General features: G+C 46.7%; 1 protein-coding gene across 1 annotated transcript in view; it reads right to left on the minus strand.

Moving 5' to 3' along the window:
- Positions 1–16,456, minus strand: part of LOC145360088 (F-box only protein 2-like) — a 77,700-nt gene that overhangs the window by 34,104 nt on the left and 27,140 nt on the right. The window contains exons 2-4 of the mRNA XM_080215039.1: positions 14,904–15,008; positions 14,292–14,364; positions 10,711–10,895 (exon numbers count right to left, since the gene is read on the minus strand). The gene's annotated coding sequence lies outside the window, so the exon portion shown is untranslated. The remainder of the gene's footprint in view (positions 1–10,710; positions 10,896–14,291; positions 14,365–14,903; positions 15,009–16,456) is intronic.

A 16,456-nucleotide genomic window follows, 5' to 3' on the forward strand; every position in this document is an offset into this window, starting at 1 on the left:
GTGCCACCTATAAAATATCAAACCATTTGTGGGAAAAAATAAGGAAGCTTGGAAAAATAATGGCCATTCAGCCCATTGAGCTCCTGCTTCAATCAGAGACTCCCTCACCCAAAAGCTCGATTATCCCTCAGTTATTGCCCCACATAATCGGAAAGGTTCAATCATAAATCTCAAAGCTCCAATCCCCTGACTGGCATCGACTGCATTTCATTTTTAGAGGCAGGATGGAGAGAGGCTGTTTTTTTTTCTATAAATCAGTACCACATTCACTGCCTGGAGGGAGAGGAAACTCATCCAGAGTGTAATCCCACACGAGACCTGGGTATTCTGTAATCGCGCCCCTGAGCTTTGGCTTCCTTGTCCAAGGTAAGCAGCCAGCTTATCTCATCCGTGCCTTTCAATAACGCTGCAGTCCTGTGGTGTGTCTCCTCTCAGCCTTTCTATCCCTCCGGATAATGCCCAAGTTATCATCTTGCACTGATGGAAAAAGTGAAACCTTTCAAGAGGGGATAATATCCTTGTTCCAGTTAGGTGGGAGAGTGCAGGAAGAGGGTGAGAAGCCTTCTTTGCACAGGCTGATCCAACCAGTGTATGATGGACACTGAACTCTGTTAGGGCCCTTTCTGTCACACACCAAATGTCGAAATAGCTCATAATATCAAAGTAGAAGGATTATAATGGGAAAGAAAGAGACTTTTCTGAAGCTAAAGGCCTATATCCTGAAGGCCCGATAATCTGTTTGTGAAAATGTAAAGGTATTTGCATGTTCATTGGCTTGCTGCATAATTTACAAATCTCAGAGCGAGGCAGCAGTGACGCAAATTGCTAAGTGTGCCACAGGTTTATTTACCGGAGTTTTTAAATCTTTCTGCAGACATGAAATGTCTGCAAAATAACTGCTCAGAGGCCGGTGCCCCTTCCCCAGGTTCCCATTATTTATAAACTCTGTTCCTTTCCTCAGACTAGATTTTCCATCCGCCCTTTCCCCAAAACCGGAAAATCCTGCCCAAGGTCAATGGACCTTTCCATGGTCTGCACCCCCCCCTCCCCACCCCACCTCGCCGCCCCCCCCCCCCCCCCCCCCCCCCATTCCCAGGATGTGAAAATTCGCCCCCTAGCGAGCTTCTGGTGCGCGGTTGGAATCCGCCGTGCTGGCAGATCTGACATTCCCATGTTTATACACAGGAGAGGTTCCCTGATTGGGCAGGCACACATTACCTCAGGATGGGGGTGGCACAGTGGCCCAGTCATTAGCATTGCTGCCTCAAGGTGCCAGGGACCCGGGTTTGATGCCTGGCTTGGGTCACTGTCTGTGTGGAGTCTGCACATTCTCCCTGTGTCTGCGTGGGTTCCCTCCGGGTGCTCCGGCTTCCTCCCACAGTCCGAAAGTGCTGGTTAGGTGCATTGACCATGCTAAATTCTCACTCAGTGTACCCGAACAGGCGCCAGAGTGTGGCGACAAGGGGATTTTCACAGTAACTTCATTGCAGTGTTAATGTAAGCCTGACTTGTGACTAATAAATAAATAAAATGTCTGCTCCCAAATCAAGAGAATCGAGAGGTAAGGGGGAGTGGGAGGGAGAACGGAGTGGGGGTCAGCCATGATCATATTGAATGGTGGAGCATGGCTCAAGGGGCCGAATAGCCTACTCTGCTTCCACTTCTTTTCAATGATGCCTTCAGAAAAACTTCCAACAAAAGTCAGCAAAACTAATGCGTAACTACACGGTAAGAACAGGCAGATGCTGAAATATCGGTAAGGCTGTCCATTTAGTCAGGATGTGATGTGGCCTGAAGCAAATCCGAAATGAATTCTGAAACCATCACTGCTTAATGGACTGAGAGGATATTTTACTGCCCACACTCTGGACATATCACCTCAAACTGCAAATTAAGACTCACCAGCAATGTTACAGCAGTGAAACAGCTTTCAGCATTACCCCCACTTGACTGAAATATTGATCCCGTGACAGTGAAATCGTTACAGAGTTAAAGAAATAGATTCTCTTCGTGTGGTCTGAGAAGGCATTGATCTCTGAATGGTTCTGGTGCTGTGACAATGAGTGTCATTATCGGTCAGTGACGTTATCTCAGCTGACACTGAATGGTGTCCAGGAACTCTGATGGCCTGAAGCATTTTGTCAGGCGGCGGGACTCAGTTGTGTTGATGAGGTAGCCCAACTAATCCTGACAGGGGGTGGTCTTCAGATCCCATGCCAGCCTCTGCTCACTGAGGGGGTCTCAGAAAGGTTAACTGCTGCCATCATTCCTGAATGATTCTTCAGAGGCACGGGTCCAACTCACACCATGGTAGCTGGAGGAAAGTCAATCCAATCAATCAAATCCACCCAGGATAAAATCCTGGTCTCGGCGACAATAATCATTTCCCTGTAGGAGAGGAAATCTGCAGTCTGTACTCGGCCTGACCTACATGTGACTCCAGAACAACCTGAAATGGCCAAACAAGCCACTCAGTTCCAGGTGGCTCCTGCTTTGCTTCCACATTCTCAGGAGACTAAGGAAATTTGGCATGTCCTCTACGACTCTCACCAATTTTTACAGGTGCACCATAGAAAGCATTCTTCCTGGTTGTGTCACAGTTTGGTTTGGCTCCTGCTCTGCCCAAGACTGCAAGAAACTCCAAAGTGTTGTGAATGAAGTCCAGTCCATCACGCAAACCAGCCTCCCATCTATTGACTCTATCTACACTTCATGCTGCCTCGGCAAAGCAGCCAGCATAATTACGGACCCCATGCACCCTGGACATTCTCTTTTCCACCTTCTTCCAACGGGAAAAAGATACAAAAGTCTGAGGTCACTTACCAACTGACTCAAGAACAGCTTCTTTCCCTGCTGCTGTCAGACTTTTGAATGGACCTATTTCAGGAGCAAGAATGCAACCAACCAAGCCACAGTCAAGTTGCCTCAAATAACGGGCAGCAGTTTCTATTCACTTCTCTTCACAGAGGAATTTCTGAAATTTCACACCAAGTGTTCTGCCATCTTTTTAAAAAATTCATCCACGGGACATGAGTCTCGCTGGCTGGGCTGGCATTTACTGCCATCTGTGGGTACAGCTGATGAGGTGGAGGAACTTTGCAGTAGACACTCAAAGCTAGTGATCTTTTGTCAAAGTGCTCAGTGGGAAAACATTCACTGAACATTAGTGAGAACTTCCTCCTCCAGACGGCACGATAATATCTGTCACTCTCAGCAATATATTCTCAGACAGAGCTTACATACTCATTTCTATTGCTCACTTCTGCCCGAGCTACATTCGAGTGCAGTGAAGGAGCTACAGTTGCAGTGTACAACTCATCTTAACTCTCCCATTTGTTTGGCAAGATAAGGATTTTAGCGAGAATAAAATGGAACTTAGTCCTACTTCAGTTGCCCAGTGCCAGGATTGAGCACTTCTGGGTCACATGCAGCAATGTTAGAGGTGAAGAAAAGCTTCCTTCTGTCCCCACAATGTGACTTTGGATGAGTTTAAGAAGGTGAGGAACGAAACTAAATCTTGAAAAGGTGAGAGCGAATCAGCAGCAACATTAGTGGGCAAGGGCACAGACAGACGTTCCATTTTTAGTCCAGGGTGACATGATGGCACAGTGGTTAGCACTGCTGTCTCACAGTGCCAGGGACCCGGTTCAATTCCAGCTTCGGGTCACTGTGCAGAGTCTGCACCTTCTCCCCTGTGTCTGCGTGGGTTTCCACCGGGTGCCTCAGTTACTTCCCATAGTTCAAAGATGCGTAGGTTAAGTGGATTGGCCGTGCTCAGTTGCCCCTTGGTATCCTTAGCAGCACAGTTTCGTTAAGGGGAAGTCGTGTCTGACAAATTTACTTGAGTTCTATGAGGATGTGTCTAGGGCGGTGGATAGAGGAGAGGCGGTGGATGTGGTCTTTCTTGATTTTCAGAAGGCATTTGACAAGGTACCTCACAAGAGGTTATTGCAGAAGGTCAGGGGACATGGAGTTGGGGGTAGGGTGTTAGCGTGGATAGAGGACTGGTTGTCAAATAGGAGGCAGAGAGTGGGGGTCAATGGGTGCTATTCGGATTGGCGGTTGGTGACTAGTGGAGTGCCTCAGGGGTCGGTGCTGGGGCCTCAGCTATTTACCATTTATATAGATGATCTGGAGGAGGGAACCGAGTGTACGGTGTCGAAATTTGCTGATGACACCAAGATTGGTGGAAAGGCAAATTGTGTGGAGAGTCTGCAGAAGGATCTAGATAGGCTGGGCGAATGGGCCAGGAAATGGCAAATGGAATTTAATGTTGGCAAGTGCGAGGTGGTCCACTTTGGTAGGAATAATGGCAGGAAGGATTATTACTTACGTGGAGAAAAACTGCAGCAGGCGGCAGTGCAGAGGGACCTCGGGGTCCTTGTGCATGAGTCGCAAAAACCCAGCTTGCAGGTGCAGCAGGTGGTCAGGAAGGCGAATGGGATGCTGGCCTTCATAGCGAGGGGGATTGAATATAAAAGTAGGGAGGTCTTGCTGTGGCTGTATAGGGCATTGGTGAGGCTGCAGCTGGAGTACTGTGTGCAGTTTTGGGCGCCGTACTTACGCAAAGATATTTTGGCCTTGGAGGGAGTGCAGAGGAGGTTTACTAGGCTGATGCCGGAGTTGAGGGGGTTGAGCTATGAGGAGAGGCTGAATAAACTAGGCTTGTACTCGTTAGAGTTTAGAAGAATGAGGGGAGATCTCATTGAGACGTATAAGATGATGAATGGGATGGATAGGATAGAGGTGGAGAGACTCTTCCCGCTCAGAAAGGACAGTAGGACTAGGGGGCACAGCCTCAAGATAAAGGGGGGGCGGTTTAGAACGGAGTTGAGGAAGAACTTCTTCACTCAAAGGGTGGTGAATCTCTGGAATTCTCTGCCAGTTGAAGTGGTGGAGGCTACCTCACTAAACATTTTTAAGAAGAGGGTTGATGGGTTTTTGATAAGAGAGGGGATTAAGGGTTATGGGGAGAGGGCGGGAATGTGGAACTGAGCCACGACAGATCAGCCATGATCTTATTGAATGGCGGGGCAGGCTCGAAGGGCCAGATGGCCTACTCCTGCTCCTATTTCTTATGTTCTTATCCCGGGATGTGTAGGTTAGGAGGATTAGTGGGGTAATTATGGGGATAGAGCAGTATGGGATGCCCTGTTGGACAGTCAGGACTCAAGGGGCTAAAAGGTCTCCTTCTGCATTGAAGGGGTTCTATGATTCTGTGATTAGTCACTCCCACGTGTTCCTTCAGAGACCTGTCTGCTACCCTCATCAGCGTGTGGTTGGGAGAATCTCTCAAGCGGAAATTGCGATTTGGTTTTCTTTCCGAATTGGAAAACCCCAGTGAAAGACACGGCAGGCACAGTGGGGAAGCACCGAGGCTGATTACACAAGAGAGAAGGCACAGTCAGTCCAGAGGTAGCTGACACCGAACTTGGGGCAGTGCCCTTTGCTACAAGAGTACCAGAAGCTAACATGCACCATTGGGCTGGCAGTGCCAGTGTCAAAGTGGGCAGCTGAGCCCTCAAGTTCACTACCTCTGCCCTTCTTTCAGGAATGCCATAATGCTGGCCTGGGAGGGCAGAAAGAATACCCTGAAGTGCCAACAGAGGCTGTGCTAATGCCACCTCAAGTGGTAGCAGAGCCACACCTCAGCCTTCAAAGATCCAGCATTACGTATCGTTAATACTCCTGGTAAAAGGCACTCATTAGGAATTTTCTTATTGATTCCCCCGATCTCTTCTCGAGGGACAATCTCTTAACATGAGACGAAGGCTGGCATGCTTCTGTGACCTTGGCAGCCACGCTGGTGGGTGTGTAAGCCCTGGTAGGGCAATGTAGGTCAGGGAAGGTTGGAGCTCGGCACTGCACCAAGTAGAAAGTGCTGAAACAGGCCAATGGTCTGTCCAAATGCTGCTCTTGGGGAGACAATCCAGAGACCGGATGAGTCTGTTACAGACTCGCAAATATAAAAATCAACCATGGGGAACTGCTGGCTCTAGGCAAGCAGATATTCCACAGGAGTCTTGTTCTGGACGGACAACAGTGGAAGAATTGGTTGTCTTGCAGATCGCGAGGCAGAGGAGACTCTTAACTAACCAAACAGCCAAAGTTGAAGGTCATGGAAATACAAATAGGTGTTCAGGCCCCAAAGAGACTTTAGTTACCTCAATCTCTCCTCCCATGGGGGACGATGATCAAGTGAATGTTGAACTTCACAGCCAATTGCATCCAATTCAAATAGAATTATCATTTACCTCAATAGCTAAAGCCAGTTCATGCGGGGAAAAGTGTCACAAATAGCAATAGCCATTTAATGACCTCAACGAGTCTCATGAGTTTGGTCTCTTGGAGTATGAGCTCCCTGATTGAGGTTATGATCGCCTGCCCAATCAGGGACCCTCACCTATACATATATATTGAGGAGCACTGGGGCTACAGACACCCCAGATCTGACTGTGTACCTGAATCACTCTTAGGAGCAGAATAGAGTTTGTAAATAAAGGGAATCTAGTGAAGGGACATTGTCTCTGAAGAGTTAAAGAGCCGTGTTGGTGTTGGCTGAGCGATAAAACTTGGCACGAATGAGGCGTTGGTTTAACATCATGAAGGATGCAGCTCTTACTTCATACTAAACTGGAGTCTCATCCTCAGTTATGAGCTAAATTTGGGCATGGGGCTTGAGTTGATCATCGTATTGTAATGGACAATAGTTAGCAGGAGTTCTTCAAAACTCATTTAGTCAGTAGCAAAACTCATCGAAGAGCATATATTACCACTACCCTATCCAGCCCAGAGTATAAATATGTATCATTGCCCAACGAATGCTGTTCCAAACAGCTGGAGCGGCAGAACAGATTCATAGAATTCCTATAGTGCAGAAAACCCATCATTTGGTTCATCGAGCCTGTACCAACAACAATCCCACCCAGGTTCTATCCCCATAGCCCCATGCATTTACCCTGGTAGCCCCTCGACACTAAGGGGCAATTTACCATGGCCAATCCACCCAATCTAAATATCTTTGGAGTGTGGGAGGAAATTGGAGCACCTGGAAGAAACCCAAGTAGAGGGAATGTGCAAACTCTGCACAGACAGTAACCCAAGGCTGGAATTGAACCCGGGTCGCTGGCGCTGTGAGACAGCAGTGCTCACCACTGTGTCATTTCGGATCTTAAACAACAATCAGTGGCTTGATCTGCACCCTCTGCATGATACCAGAGCTTTGGAATCAGACCAGTTACATGAAGAATGCTTCAAAATCAGCAGACTCTGCCAGGCAGAGAAGGAATCTTCAATTTTTACTTGACCTTCAACGGAATACAATCGTAAACTGTGCTTCCTCAACTCACCACAGGGTGACGGTGCATGCCCATCGCTCTGCCACCAGCAGCCCATTGCTTGGCACAGTTTATTAATTTAGCTGAACTTTATCAAAATTAAAAGGCCTTGTCTGCCTATCTACTCAGAATCAGTAATTCTTTCACTTGTGTTTATCTGTATTTACTTTCTTTCAAGTACATATCTCTGACATACATTAAACAGGACAGAAAAGATCCAGAGGTAATGAGATTTTACACTGCTGGATAAACAGTTGACAAGATATCTGATTGTTGTACGGCGTGGTATAAATTAGCACTTTCCATGTGCTTCAAATCCATTACGAGCAAGAATAATTCATAAAAGGAACGAGAGAAAGATGGAGCGGTACAGGGGGAAGCTGGAGAACAATTTTGTATCTATTTTAGTATCAAATATCAGCCGTTCGGAGGTTGTGAGTTTGTCAGGTTCTCAGGCGTGAGGAGATAATCTAAGTTGACATTTGCGCACGGGGGACTGAGGGGAATGCTGTGCTGTCAGTGCTGATGTGAGTAAGGGCCTCAGCTGCCAGTTTGCTCAAGTTAGCTGTGGTTCTGTTGTTAGCATCCTCACCTCTGACAGGTCGTGAGTTCAAATGCCGTATTCCAGGAGGCTGGAGCACGCAAACCAAGGCTGGCATTCCAGTGCAGCGGAGGAGCGAGGCCCTGTACTGTCGGAGTGGGTGCCTTTCAGATGCAAAGTGAAACGGAAGCCTGTCAGCTCTCGTGTAGGTCATGAACGTAGACCTCGCGGGCACAGTGGTTAGCACTGCTGCCTCCCAGCACCAGGGGCCCAGGTTCGATTCCGGCCTCGGCCAACTGTCCGTGCAGAGTTTACCCATTCTCCCTTCCTGGGTTTCCTCCGCTTTCCTCCCACAGTCCAAAGATATGCAGCTTAGGTAGTAAATTGTCCTCTAGTGCCCCGTGATGGGGAAATTAGCGGGGTAAATAAGTGGGGTTATGGGGAACTGTTTTCACAGTAGAAGACACAAACATTTACCAGAAATAGTGGGAAAATTAGTCTCTAATGAGAGTAAGGAACTCAAAATTAATTAACGTCAGTGAAGAAAATGTACTGGGACTGAAAGGTATCAAATCCCCTGGGCCTGGCCTTCATCCATCCATTCGAAACAAGATAGTTGCCAAGATAATAGATATTTCAGTCTTTCAAACTTCCCTATATTTTGGATCATAGAATCCCGACAGTGCAGAAGGAGGCCATTCGGCCCATGGAGTCTGTACTGAGCCTGACAGGCCCTCTCCCTCATAAACCCATGTATTTCACCTACTAATCCCCAAACTGACACATCTTTGGACACTATGGGGCAATTTAGCATGGCCAATCAACCTAACCCACACATCTTTGGACTGTGAGAAGAAACTGGAGCACCTGGAGGAAACCCACGCAGGCATGGGAAGAATGTGCAAACTCCACACAGTCACCCAAGCCGGAAATTGAACCTGGGTCCCTGGCACTGTGAGGCCGCAGTGCTAACCACTGTGCCAGCATGCCACCCCTGTGGATTGGAAGGTAGCAAATATAATCTCATTATTAACATAAGAACATAAGAAATAGGAGCAGGAGTAGGCCATCTAGCCCTTCGAGCCTGCCCCGCCATTCAATAAGATCATGGCTGATCTGAAGTGGATCAGTTCCACTTTCCCGCTTTCTCCCCTATTTCTCTTCTATTTAAGAAGGAATGGAGAGAGAAAGTGGGCAGCCAGAGACCAGTTAGGCTGATATCAGTCATTAGAAAATACTGGAATCTGTTATGAAGGAAATGTTAACAGGGCATTTAGATACATTTACACAGAGTCAGCATTGCTTCAAAAAGGAAAACAGTGTTTGACAAATCTGGTAAGAGCGTTTTGAGGATGTAACTAATCATAGAATCCCTACAGTGCAGAAGGAGGCTCATCGAGTCTGCACCAAAGGTCTGATGGCACAGTGGTTAGCACTGCTGCCTCCCAGTGCCAGGGGGCCAGGTTTGATTCCCACCTTGAGTCACTGTCTGTGCAGAAGCTGCACGTTCTCCCCGTGTCTGTGTGGGTTTCCTCCGGGTGCTCCGGTTTCCTCCAACAGTCCGAAAGACGTGCTGGTTAGGTGCGTTGGTTGTGCTAAATTCTCCCTGAACAGGCGCCGGCGTGTAGCAACTAGGGGATTTTCACAATAACTTCATTGCAGCGTTAATGTAAGCCTTTTTGTGACACTAATAAATAAACTTAAAAAAAATTTAAACCGCCCCATGTAACCTTTGACACCGTTAAATCAATAATCTATTCAAGTTAATCTTGAATATAATCAATGACCCAGCCTCCACTGTTCTCTGGAGAACAGAATTCTAAAGGCTAATGACCCTTTGAAAAACAAATCCTTCTTTGTCTCCATCTTAAAGTGGGAGAGCCCCTTATTTTTAAATTGAGTCCTGAATTCAAGAGTCCCCTAAGAGGGGGAACATCCTTCTGGCTGTCTACCCTGTCAAGCTCCCTCAGAATCTTTTATATTTCACTAAGATCATTTCTCATTCTTCTAAACTCCAATGATAATGGACCCAATCAGCCCAACCTTTCTTCATAAGGCAACCCCTGTCATCCTAGGAACCAGAGTAGTGTATTTTCTCTGAATTGCTACAAATGTAAAGAGACACTCCCTAAATACACCCATTCCACATAATGTCCACATTGGAAAAAATGTCTTATTCCAGGAATCAGTCTAATAAGTCTTCATTATGCTGCCTTTTAAGCAAGAATACCTTTCCTTAGGCATGGGAACCGTAACTGTGCCCAGTTCTTCAGGTGCAATCTCCCCAAAGCTAAACTCTACACATTTCAACAAGGCTTCCGAACTCTCGTGTTCCAAACCTTTGCAATATAAAACCAAAACATCTGATTTCCTTGCTATATATCAATGTTAATGTTTAGTGTTTTAAAGTTTATTTATTATCGTCATAAATCGGCTTACATTAACACTGCAATGAAGTTACTGTGAAAATCCTCTAGTCGCCACATTCCGGTGCCTGTTCGGGTACACCGAGGGAGAATTTAGCATAGCCAATGCACCCAACCAGTATGTCTTTCAGACTGTGGGAGGAAACCGGAACACCCAGAGAAAACCCACACAGACACGGGAAGAACATGCAAACGCCACACAGACAGTGACCCAACCTGGGATTCGAACCTGGGCCGCTGGTGCTATGAGGCAGCAGTGCTAACCACTGTGCCGCCCCATGACCCACCCAATTCACTCTGAACAAACAATGTTTAAAAGTTTCTCACCATTTAAAAACAAAATTCTGCATTTTTTATTCTTCTATAACTTCACATTTCTCCACGTTATCCTCCCCCTGTCACTTACTTGCTCATTCATGTATATCGATGTTCCTTTCCAAATCCTTTGAGTCCTCTTCACAGCTTTCCTTCCCACACAGCACTGAATCATCAGCAGAGTTGGATACGGTACTCTCTGTGTTTTCATCCAAGTCATCAATATAGATTATAAATACTCGAGGCCTCAGCATTCACTGTTTCCCTTGTGAGCACCTGCCAGCATGAAATTGCCCTGTTTATTCCGACTCTACATTCTCTATCTTTAACTAATCCACGTTATTACTCACAACCCCATGAGGCCTTATCATCCTCTAATAAAATCAAACTACCCCATGTCCACCAATTCCCCTTTATGTACCCCATTAGGTTAGGTGGATTGGCCATGCTAAATCACCCCTTAGTGTCCCAGGATGTGTAGGTTAGATGGATTAGTGATGCTAAATGCGTAGGGTTACTGGGATAGGGCAGGGCAGCAGGCCTGGGTAAGATACTCTGTCATAGAGTTAAGTTTTAAGTTTATTTATTAATGTCACAAGTAGAGTTGCATTAACACCGCAGTGAAGTTACTAAGAAAATTCTCTATAGCGAGTATTCTGGCCCGCTGTGCAATGGGCTGGATGAATTGCCCCAGGTATCGCTGAAACAGTCAAGAGTCTGAGAAGGTTTGACAGGTCAGACATAAGAACATAAGAACATAAGAAATAGGAGCAGGAGTAGGCCATCCAGCCCTTCGAGCCTGCCCCGCCATTCAATAAGATCATGGCTGATCTGTCGCTGCTCAGTTCCACTTTCCCGCCCTCTCCCCATAACCCTTAATCCCCTCTCCTATCAAAAACCCATCAACCCGCGTCTTAAAAATATTTAGCGAGGCAGCCTCCACCACTTCAACGGGCAGAGAATTCCAGAGATTCACCACCCTTTGAGTGAAGAAGTTCCTCCTCAACTCCGTTCTAAACCGCCCCCCTTTTATCTTGAGGCTGTGCCCCCTAGTCCTATTGTCTTTTTTGAGCGGGAAGAGTCTTTCCACCTCTATCCTATCCATTCCATTCATCATCTTATACGTCTCAATGAGATCTCCCCTCATTCTTATACAGCTGCAGCAAGACCTCCCTACTTTTATATTCAATCCCCTTCGCTATGAAGGCCAGCATCCCATTCGCCTTCCTGACCACCTGCTGCACCTGCAAGCTGGGTTTTTGCGACTCATGCACAAGGACCCCGAGGTCCCTCTGCACCGTCGCCTGCTGCAGTTTTTCGCCACGTAAGTAATAGTCCTTCCTACCATTCTTCCTACCAAAGTGGACCACCTCACACTTGCCAACATTAAATTCCATTTGCCATTTCCTGGCCCATTCGCCCAGCCTATCTAGATCCTTCTGCAGACTCTCCACACCCTCCGCACAATTTGCCGTTCCCCCAATCTTGGTGTCATCAGCAAATTTCGACACTCTACACTCGGTTCCCTCCTCCAGATCATCTATATAAATGGTAAAAAGCTGAGGCCCCAGCACCGACCCCTGGGGCACTCCACTAGTCACCATCCGCCAATCCGAATAGCACCCGTTGACCCCCACTCTCTGCCTCCTATTTGACAACCAATCCTCTATCCACGCTAACACCCTACCCCCAACTCCACGTCCCTCGACCTTCTGCAATAACTTCTTGTGAGGCACTTTGTCAAACGCCTTCTGAAAATCTAGAAAGACCACATCCACCGGCTCTCCTCTATCCACCGCCCTCGACACATCCTCATAGAACTCCAGTAAATTTGTCAGACACGACTTCCCTTTAATGAAACCGTGCTGCGTCTGCTCTATCAAGCAATTCCCTTCAAGATGCCTCGCAATTTCCTCTTTAATGACAGATTCTAACATTTTACCTACCACAGACGTTAAACTAACCGGCCTATAATTCCCCGCCTTTTGCCTGGCACCCTTCTTAAACAATGGCGTAACATTAGCCGTTTTCCAATCATCCGGCACTTCCCCGGAATCCAGCGACTGACACTGACACTGACACTGAGGGATAGAATACCCTCGATGGAGGGGAATGACTTGGTGGTGCAGTGTCAGGGCAGCGGATTGGCTGTTTAGGACTGAGATGAAGAGAAATTTCTTCACTCAGAGGGCTGCGAATCATTAAGAAATCTCGAGCTCAGAGATTGTGTCTGTTCAGTCAGACATATCCAAGGCTGAGCTTTGATAAGATTTTTGAACTCAAAGTGAATCAAATCACACAGAGAATGGGCAGGAATGTGGCTTTGAGAGACTTATTGATTGACATAGTGGCAGCAGTAAGTTAAAAGCCCCTCAAACCAGCTCTTTCTTATGCCTTGGATAATCAGAAAGGAAGAGTTGTATTTAATCACGCCCAGCGGACGTCTCAAAGCACTTTACAGGCACTTTTGCAAAGTAGTCACCGTTGCAAAACAGGAAACTGCAGCAACCAATTTGCACAAGCAGAGAATGGCTAGATCAGCTGTTCATGTGATGGTGATCGAGGGATAAATATTGGCCAGGAAACCAGGGACAACTGGCCTTTTCTTTCTTGAAATCATGGGATCATTCATATCCACAGGATCTCAGCTTACCATCTCATCTGAAAGTGGGCAGAAACCGGGCCTGGAGAATTGGGACGTGAGGAGATGAAAGAGGTAAGTGTTGAGCGAGAATGGCCTGTGATCACTGAGGAACTTTGCAAACACTGCTTTATTTTTAAATTAACCCTCAACCGCAGCAAAAAACAGAAGGACGACCCCACAAAGCAAGACGTAAATACATTCCCACTGGCACCAAGAACATAAGACCAAGCAAAGAATTGCAAAAAAAGACACATCAGCAAAGCAGAGGCAGAAGATTTTAATCTGTCATTGTCTTATCCAAGCATTAAAGCAATTTATTGTCCGATACAGTCAAGGATACCCTATCCCTCAAACTCGCCTTATTCCCTCATTTAACCTCTAAATCCACTTTGATAGGGAAAACAGAAATCCAAGGCGAGATTTTTTCCAGCCACATGCACCCCAAGATCAGAAAATCCCACCTGAGGTCAACAGACTTTGGCATCACAGTGGTTAGCACTACTGCCTCACAGCGCCAAGGACCCGGGTTCAATTCCCAGCTTGGGTCACTGTCTGCCCGGAGCCTACACGTTCTCCTTACGTCTGCGTGGGTTTCCCTCCATAGTCCCAAAAGCATGCTGGTTAGGTGCATTGGCCAAATTCTCCCTTGGTGTATCCAAACAGGTGCCGGAGTCAACTAGGAGATTTTCACAATAGTTTCATTGCACTGTTGGTGTAAGCCTACTTGTGACACTAATAAAATAAAACTTTAAAAAAACCTTTGCATGGTCCTGTCTCGCTCACTACAATTCCCTGTGGTGGGCGGGAAAGTTCTGCCCTCAAAGCGAGAGAAGTGTTTACATCCCAAGGCATGTGGATGTCCTTGTTCATGAGTCAATGAAAGCTAACATGCAGGTGCAAAAAGTAATTAGGAAAGCACATGGTGTGTCAGCCTTGATTGCAAGAGGATTTGAATACAGGGTTGCTGCAATTGGACAGAGCCTTTTGAGACCACATCTGGAGTATTGTGTATTGTTTGGTCTCCTTACCTATGGATATACTTGCCATAGAAGAAATGCAACTTCGGTTCACCAGATTGATTCCTGGGATGGTGGGATTGTCCTGTAAGGAGAGATTGGACAGACTGGGCTTGTATTCTCTAGAGCTTAGAAGAATGACAGACAATCACATACAGCATTCTAATGAGGTTCAACAGGGTAGATGCAGGGAGCCCTGGCTAGGAGAAGTGGGGGTGTCTGAAACCAGGGGACACAGTCTCAGATTAAGGGGTAGTGCATTTAGGACTGAGACGAAGAGAAATTTCTTCACTCAGAGGGTTGTGAATCTTTGGGATTCTCTACCCCAGAGAGCTGTATCACAGCTTGGTATGGCTCCTGCTCTGACCAAGACCGCAAGAAACTACAAAGAGTCGTGAATGAAGCCTAGTCCGTCACACAAACCAGCCTCCCATCCATCCATGCTATCCACACTTCCCACTGCCTCAGAAAAACAGCCAGCATAATTAATGACCACATGCAACCCGGACATTCTCTCTTCCACCTTCCTCTGTTGGGAAAAAGATGCAAAAGTCTGAGGATACATACCGACTGATTCAAGAGCAGCTTCTCCTCTGCTGCCATCAGACTTTTGAATGGACCTACCTCATATTAAGTTGATCTTTCTCTACACCCAAACTGTGACTGTAACACTACAGTCTGCACCTTCTCCTTTCCTTCTCGATGAGCAGTATGCTTTGTCTGTATAGTCTGCAAGAAATGATGATTTTCAGTGTGTTAGTACATGCGACAATAATAAAGCAAAGCAAATCAAAGCTGTGGAAGCTTGGTCATTGAGTATGTTCAAGATTGAGACCGATAGATTTCATAGTACCGATATCAAGGGATTTGGGATTAGTGTGGGAAAATGGCTTTGAGATCAGCCATGATTTAATTAAATGGCAGAGCAGGCTTGAGGGTTGAATGGACTACTCCTGCTCCTATGTTCCTATGTTCACATGAACGTCAAGTGGTATCCATATTCCACCAAACATCTTCCCATGGCTAAACTCTAGGCTGGCATTTGCTACCTTGCTATAGCTTGGCCTCAGTGAATACCATTGTTAGTCTACTGGAGGGTTGGTGTTCGTACATTGCTATCTCCCTTTGGCAAACACAGATGGGTGGAGGGCAAGTCGGTTCACCTTTAGGCTGACTATATTTACTGCTGCTTAACTTCCAGGAATGTTATCAAGCGACCTGTGCCCTTCTGTGTTCCAGCAGTTTTGTCTATTTATCGGCCAACTGTTTATCCAGCAGAAGCTATTTTCACCCTCTTAGGCCCTGGGACATGGTGCACGATTAATTCCCCCTCCCTCTCCCCAAAGCCTGTTTTCTGGTGGCAAAGATAGCTTGCCATTGGCTGCCAGTAGGACCTTCCAGTCCCACCGATGTCTGCGGTATTTTGTGTGACTCACCTGTCCCACTGCCTAGAACCCGGAAGATCCCACCAATGGGAAACGCTGGAAAATCCCATTAATGGTTTCAACAGCCCTTTTGCTACATCACCCAGTTGCCCATTCTACCTAAGGGTGGCCTCTGGGTGTGAATGTTGGCAGACAGTTTGGCATTTGGGGGCATAACAGATCTCATGTGGCATCCACTTAGTTACTTGGCAGCAACAGTTCGCTGGCTGACAATTAGGAACAGGAATCCAGGCTGATTTCTTCCTTCCCCTAGACCAGGGGCAGTGCAACTAAGAGGCTGGCTCTATCAGTAAAGTCTAAACAGTCTGCAGCTCTTAAGAAAGGGGAAGGCTTTAGGGTTGACCCAATAAGGAAAATTAAAATGACAAAGAGTATTGATAGGAATAGATGTGAAGAAAGTCGCATCCGATAAAAGTGTTTCTTCGCTGGGCAGCCATTCACTGATGCATTTTCCTTTTAATGAATAGAAGGAACCAAAGGAAACATTTGTTTGAGCTTGAGGTTCCCTTGAGTAGTTAGTCCTCCTGGCAAGGTGCTGGCTGGAAAAGAGATTAACACAAGCACTGGATAATGTTTCAGCAATGGCTGCAAGTGAGCCTCATTATAGTGGGAATGCCCAGGTGGCAAGTGCAGTGTGCATTCCTGAGCAGGTCCCTCAAGCACAGAGGAGAACCTGAGAGACAGGGAAGAAGGAAAGACTAGAAGGCAACGAAAAGCAGGCCACAGTAGCCT

This window comes from Carcharhinus amblyrhynchos, chromosome 30 (assembly GCF_965287045.1).
Source record: "Carcharhinus amblyrhynchos chromosome 30, sCarAmb.v2.hapA, whole genome shotgun sequence".
Classification (NCBI taxonomy): Eukaryota; Metazoa; Chordata; class Chondrichthyes; order Carcharhiniformes; family Carcharhinidae; genus Carcharhinus; species Carcharhinus amblyrhynchos.